Raw genomic sequence first — 7,404 nt, forward strand, 5'->3', positions numbered from 1 at the left:
TGTTGTGTACATGTGTGTCATTACCACCTGGGTCAATTTTAGCAGAACCAGAGTCTGTTACCAAACTGGGCTAAAACCTCCTGTATTTTCCCACACCATGTTTGGCTGGAATCTTGTGCCCTGTCATGGATGGATGGTGGTCGTAAAGTCATAAAGTTGTTATCTCCCAGTCCTCACGCAGATCTTGCTGGGTGCTGGGGTCCCTTCTCTCGTTTTGTCCATCAGGGGATCAAGGTGCTCTGTAAGGTTTGTCTGTTACATCAGGGGATCTAGGAGTAAGGTTTGTCTGTTACATCAGGGGGTCTAGGTGTAAGGTTTGTCTGTTACATCAGGGGGTCTAGGTGTAAGGTTTGTCTGTTACATGAGCTGGGGGCTGTGTGCGGAGCAGGAGTTCAGTGGCTGGGGGGGGGGGGGTGACCCTTCCTTAGAGCATAGCGCTGGTACCATTGTTCTTTTTTTTCAAACTTGTTTTCTTTTTCTTTAGAATTATGAAAGCTTCCTGAACTCTGGTCAATTTTGTAAAGGGACTGTTTGCTCTTGCAGATCAAACTATTCCAAGGTGACACTATTCTGACAGTCCCAGCCAAAGGTTTTATGTGTGTAAATGGTGGTATGTGACGTCAGCTATACTGTAGTTTCATGGGTCTCAAGGTTCCGCTACTTATGGGATTTCCGCTACTGCCATTTCCTCCGCTACCCAGTTATGCGCCACCACTCCCTGTACATAATCAAGATTGTAAATAGTTGGAAGTGACTCTTTGACTTATTATCTTCCAAAGCCTCAAACTGATATGAAATAAGCTTGATTTGATAAATTGATGGCTTATACAGGGTTTCTGGGGTCTCCTGGAATTCAAGAAGGAGTCCTTGAAAACTCCTGGAATTTGCATGCAAGGAAAAATCTCCTTGAAAACTCCTGGAATTTCGGCGGATCGGACATTAAAAAAATTTTGGTTGGAAAATCGAAACTAAATTTACTTTTGGTGAGTAAGTGTAGGCCTATTGGAAATGGGCTTTCGGCATGCTTTTCTTGACCAAATGTCCGTGAATTAAAAAAGATTGTCCGAACCTCCTTGAAATTGGTGGGGAGTTCCTGGCAGGCTTCTATTTCAGCATTCTAGGATTAAACGGTACAATAATAGTGGGTGTTTTGTGGAAATGATGCGGAGTTGAGACCCATGAGTGTCTAAGTTCTTCAGTTATTTCCTTTCGTATACAAAGAAAATGTTTGTGTGTGAAGTAAAAGAGCTTAAGAAGGTCAGGACTGTGGACTTGAGCCATGTCTACAAACTAGTTGTTGGAGCTTGAGTAATGGGAAGTCCTGAAGTTACTAATGAGATAGCCAAGCAAGAAGGAAAAGAAAAGCCGGAGGTGGCTGTGTGTGAGTGTGTACAGAAGTAAGATTGCTACAGATCTCTACAACAAACTTACACCTGGGTGTGCGCTGACAGTAGAACTAGTTTTACTTACACTATCACTTTCCCAAGTGCCAAGCAACTTTTTACCCTGAGGTCAAGGTGAAACAACAACAGCTTTTTTATTTATCTCGCACGTCCCCGTGGTAGAAAAAGATGTGTTTTACATTCTATAAGGAACCGTTTGTGTGGGCGTTTGAAGCAAGCATTATATTACTATGAATAGTCATCATATAACGTCACGTAAAGGATCTCTACTTCTACCAAACCTATACACAAATAACAATCTTGAGCTACTTAAAGCCATAGTAGATGAGTAGTACGTGTATATATTAAGACTATATTATTTGAGTTTTAAATTGAATATATATGGCAATAAAGTGTGTACATGCAAAATAATAATAGTGCATGAATTTATTTCTTTTTATTTTGTATTATATCAAATGATTGATGTATTTTAAAAATCAATTTTATTCATTTCACCTCAAGTCTTTAGTTGTGAAATGTTGGATCTATGGGTGTCAGTGTCAGTTTAGGTTATGAACATTTTGTACGTCGTTGTGTTCCGTTCCTGCCATTGGTCTGTGCTCCGTGTCCCCCCCCCGGGGCAGCGCGCCGTTTGTTGGAGTTGATCATTCCATGGAAGGAAGAGATTTGTGCGGCAAAGTTCCCAATGATGAGTGTCAAGTTTTGCCAGCACTAGAAGTTCCAGTGTTACTGCTTGACTCATTCCCCAGATGTACATGTTCACTTGTTCCTCGTTTCCTCTCCTGCTGCTAGTGGTCATACTACACCAGGTACTCCAGTACTCACAGCACAGGGTACTTTTCTAGCTGTGAGAATGTACTGTCAGGTACTCTCAGCACAGGGTACTTTTCTAGCTGTGAGAATGTACTGTCAGGTACTCTCAGCACAGGGTACTTTTCTAGCTGAGAGAATGTACTGTCATGTTTGATTGTTGTAAATCTATAAATAGCAGTCTGCTGAAATCAGGGGATGATATAAGCAATTTCAAAATTCATTGCAATCAGGAGTTGCGTCTTATCTTCATGTTTTGTATGAAAAAAGGAAAGTTTTGTACTGTAAATAGTTATCTTGCACCTACTCAAAAACGCTGTGTGTTGACAAAAAAAGAAATTTCTGAGTGTTTGCAACAGTTTCTTTTTCAATCAAATCACGAGCACCCTGCTTTTCATTTTCTTTCACCTTTTCTGCCAGACAGTGGGCTACTTTTTGCCCGGAGCAACAGTTCCCCAGCCACTGCTGCTCCCTGGACACTTGATGGAATGTGTTTTGTTGAATGTGCTGCATTATCTCCCACTTGTCCGCCCCTCTGGTCAACACCAACCGTTTGGAGGATTTTAAGGCAGCAATTTCTTGTACAATTTCTTTTCTGTCTGTCCATTGTTTATAACGTATAACATAATAAGTATATTATATTCAAAATAAATTACGGCGGCAAAATTAAGTTGAGGAATGGTGGGAATGTTCTTAACTGTGAAAAGTTCAATCATTTTTTGTCTTATCCCTGTGGCTTAATAAAAGGCTTACCTTGTTGTTATAAAAATAAAGCTCTTCTTGTCTACTGTTTCTTTGAGAGATAAGTCTGCTAATGTTTCTTGGAGAGATACGTCTGGTAATGTTTCTTGGAGAGATACGTCTGGTCAAATGTCACTCAAAAACAAAGACAGTGTTTCATAAATAAGAATGATATTATATTGTCTTTAAGATTTAAGAATAGCATCGTCCAAAGTGTCTTGATTGTTGAAGGGAGATCTTCCTGTGTTGATGCAACAAGTGTTTCCCTTTTCTTTATAACTGAGGTCATGAGAAGAGATACCTCGGTCGTATTTGTGGATTTTGTGACATCTTTGAGCGTCAATGTGCAGCTGTTATGTGGTTGTGTGCGCGCCCGCGCGCTTGTTCTTGCCGGGATATAGCACAGACAGATGCAGCACAAAAACCTGGCAACTTCACGCTGTTACAAAGATACACGGTAGTTGTTACATGTCATAGTTGACGCGTGTAGCTTCTTTGTCAGGGCAGCAGCCGTGTTGTGTACATGTGTGTCATTACCACCTCACACTTACCACCTCACACCTACCCACTGTGCATCTCGGTTCATTGGTCGGTTGATTGTCTTGTATTGTCCAACATCAGCACAGATTATGCCGGCAGTTATCATTGTGAGATTGGAGAAAGTAGAATCAATAACATATAGATATAGATTGTTGTCAAAGGAGAAAGGTGGCTGTGTGTGTCAGGAACACCTGTACTTGTGTTTGGTGGGAGACAGGTGGCTGTGTGTGTCAGGAACACCTGTACTTGTGTTTGGTGGGAGAAAGGTGGCTGTGTGTGTGTGTAAGGAACACCTGTACTTGTGTTTGGTGGGAGAAAGGTGGCTGTGTGTGTCAGGAACACCTGTACTTGTGTTTGGTCATGCGAACACTCCTACATTGCTTCTCTCCGCCACACACTGTACTGTTTAGTAAGAAAAAACTGTTGTACTAAATAACTATGTTGTCCATATTCAAGTTGAGACCTGAATGAAAGACTTACAAATAAGTAGTCACATTCTTAGAGAGAGAGACGGATACACTCAGTGGTCATGCAAAAATGTGTACATTTGGACAAATCATTTTTATTATAATCTTGTATAGCTTGGGCTGGTAATTTTTAATGTGTTTTGTTTCTACTGTTGTCTTTTTCGTTGAAATGAGCGGCTCAAATATTGAATTGGTTACACTTTTGCTCATTCTTCAAAATGAAGTTCCCCGTTGTGTATTATGTTGTGTGGGTACACAGTCAAATCTGGTGCTCTGGCTTGTCGTAAACCCTGTGTCCTGAATATTGGACACTTTGTCCTACACCCTGTGTCCTAAATGTTGGACAATTTTGTCCTACACCCTGTGTCCTGAATATTGGACAATTTTGTCCTACACCCTGTGTCCTGAATGTTGGACACTTGTCCTACACCCTGTGTCCTGAATGTTGGACACTTGTCCTACACCCTGTGTCCTGAATGTTGGACACTTGTCCTACACCCTGTGTTCTGAATGTTGGACACTTTTGGTGTTTTTGTCAAGACACATTTTATGATTCACAAAGGAGTGAGGAAAGTAGAAACCTGTGTGGTCTGACATGTTCTGTTTTGATTTACTTCATGTTATGTTCTCTACAGTGGTTCCAGGCTGGAAGAAGAGATATATATATATTCTCCCTTTTCAATTCTCTCCTAGCCGTTTCTGCTGTCAATGGACCCATAGAGTTCCCTGAAATGACAAGTCTGGAAATGTTGGCCACTGGTTTGCCTCCCTGCCTGGGGATGACCGACAGTCTTGTGGAACTTTTTGTATCTGTAACTTGTGTCGGGTAACCCTTGCTCATTTGTTCCTGCTCTGTGGGCTCACAAGAAATATAGGAAGGGTTCCCGTATAGGAATCTGCTCTCACAAGAAAATATAGGAAGGGTTCCCGTATAGGAATCTGCTCTCACAAGGAAATATAGGAAGGGTTCCCGTATAGGAATCTGCTCTCACAAGGAAATATAGGAAGGGTTCTCGTATAGGAATCTGCTCTCACAAGGAAATATAGGAAGGGTTCCCAAATAGGAATCTGCACTGTACACTCACAAGGAAATATAGGAAGGGTTCCCATATAGGAATCTGCTCTCTGCTATGTAGCCTACCTCTCTGCTTCCACAGCTCTCTATCTGCTGTGTTCCCCCAAAGAAATTAATTAGGATATCTGTGGAATAATTAAACGATAACTGTTGTCTTAATCTAAGAAGCCCGTTCTCTGCTCATTTGTCATTTGTATCCACTGATGTAATTTCAATGTTTACGAAACTGAAAAGTTTTTCCTTTGAAGTCTCCTGTTGTGTGGCCCCACGTGACCTCTGTGTGACCCCACGGGACCTCTGTGTGGACCCCCCCCCCCCCCCAGACTTGCCCGACATCGGCGGTCAACTGTCCACTAATGCCACTGCTATGTCTGCTGTTTTTGTCTCTGATTGTCGTAGGCCCCGTTTGTGTCCAGTTGAGATACATGGCTGGCAAGCTGTTCCACTTTCCTAAGCCCAGGGGGACAAAAGAATGGAGTAGAGTAGAGGGAGAAAAGAACTTGATTCTTTTAGCAACTCTGGGTCGTTTCTGTGTCTGTGTGTCGTTTCTGTGTCTTTTCCAGCTTTTGTCAACATTGAGAATTTCACTTTGGACCTAATCTTTCTTCAGCACACACAACCCATTATACCACTGTCGAAGAGGCTGAAATGAAAGGAAAACAATTGTTTACGTTCATAAATTTTTTCCCAGCACTGGTCAACAGCTTGCCATGGATTTCTCGAAAATTGTTCAGTATTATGAGTTGAGTTGTTACTTTGTTGTATTCCTTCATGAGAAAAATACAATGTTGTAAGATCTTTTGTCAGGCGTTTATGTTGGCGACATCAATGGTCAAGAAAAATGATGGCTACTGATGTTCAAACAAAAGTAGTAAGTTAGCTTTCTAGTAATGTTTCATTTTCATTTCCACCCATGTTCTCCTGCGAGTGTTTGTTATTATTATGTCTGTCGCTTTTTCCCCAACTGTCAAGGGAGACAAGATGACTCCAGGGGTGGTGCCAAAGAAATGCAGCGGAACCAAATCTTGTTGATCCTGGATTCCTTGACAGAAGTGATGATGGTTTTGTCACGTAGAGAGCACTGTTCTGATGGATGTTGTTATTGTTATATATTATTGTTATATGTTATATTGTAATGCGAAGGGTTGGATCCACACTGAATGAAATGACTGGGCTGTACTGTAAACTCCGGGGGTATCACACTGAACTATGGTGTGATGGGCCCAGGTTGGAATCCCCAGTAGGGTGTGCTGGACATTTGGTTTCTTGGTACATTTGTCCAACCATCCACCCTCTTGGCTTGAGTATTTGGATCTGAGCGGAGATGGACGTTGACATCAGGGGTCCTGCCTCCTAAATGAGCTGACAGTTTTGAAAGGGGCGTTAAACCCCAATGTGATAAGGGTGAGCAGTGTGGAGTGTCGGTGTTTGAGGTGGATTGATTTAGAGCAGAGCTGTCAGACTGAATGCCTCAGTCAAGAGCTGTCAGTGTCAGGCCATTCTGAAGTATAGCTCGAAAAGGCTGCCAGGTGAGCAAAGTAAACACTCACTGAAAGTCGTGGAAAACTACACCTTTTTCACCAATAAGATGAATGAAAGCAGACAGAAGTCCAGGTATAGAACAAATCAAGAGTCAGTCTTTGCCCATGATAGCCTCTACCAATGTTTGCTTCTGATTTTATGCCAGTTTGGCAGAGCTTCATGTCGACCAGAATAATATATGTGTGTGTCACAACGCGGTGGAATCAGGCGCTCGGTGGAATCAGGCGCTCACGCTCGTCAATTTTTGGGCATGTGGAGTTATTGGTATCATCTTAAAGCTTGTTCAGTTGTCTTGCTATCGGTGAAAAAAATGCCTTCTGTCTTGAATAGAAGTCGAGATATTTCAGAATGAAGAAGGTGGCGTCGCCTGCTTTCAATGTGATTGTTTCTGCTGGTTTGGATGTGACTGGTGGGTGTTGAATTTGTCAGCTGTGTTGTTGGGACTGAGATGTAGAGATCTCTCGTTGACTGTTGACTGTCTCTAGTTGACTGTTGACTGTCTCTAGTTGACTGTCTCTAGTTGACTGTCTCTCTAGTTGACTGTCTCTAGTTGACTGTCTCTAGTTGACTGTCTCTTTAGTTGACTGTCTCTCTAGTTGACTGTCTCTAGTTGACTGTCTCTAGTTGACTGTCTCTTTAGTTGACTGTCTCTCTAGTTGACTGTCTCTAGTTGACTGTCTCTCTAGTTGACTGTCTCTCTGGTTGACTGTTGTGGGACTGTTAACCGGAAGTACTCCACCAAGCCAAACTACTCGCCAGCTACCAGCTTGCTGGGGGATGAAACCAAACATCAGTTTTTGGCTTCCTAAACTAAATCCCCCCCCCC

General features: G+C 42.2%; 1 long non-coding RNA gene across 1 annotated transcript; it reads left to right on the top strand.

Moving 5' to 3' along the window:
* The first annotated feature begins 35 nt into the window (after positions 1-35).
* On the top strand, positions 36-4,952 carry LOC106013647. The gene is made up of 2 exons (XR_001185400.2): positions 36-280; positions 315-4,952. It is a non-coding gene; the product is annotated as an uncharacterized LOC106013647 (long non-coding RNA).
* Positions 4,953-7,404: the final 2,452 nt, after the last annotated feature.

The sequence above is a fragment of the Aplysia californica genome, unplaced genomic scaffold, assembly GCF_000002075.1.
Source record: "Aplysia californica isolate F4 #8 unplaced genomic scaffold, AplCal3.0 scaffold01079, whole genome shotgun sequence".
NCBI lineage: Eukaryota > Metazoa > Mollusca > Gastropoda > Aplysiida > Aplysiidae > Aplysia > Aplysia californica.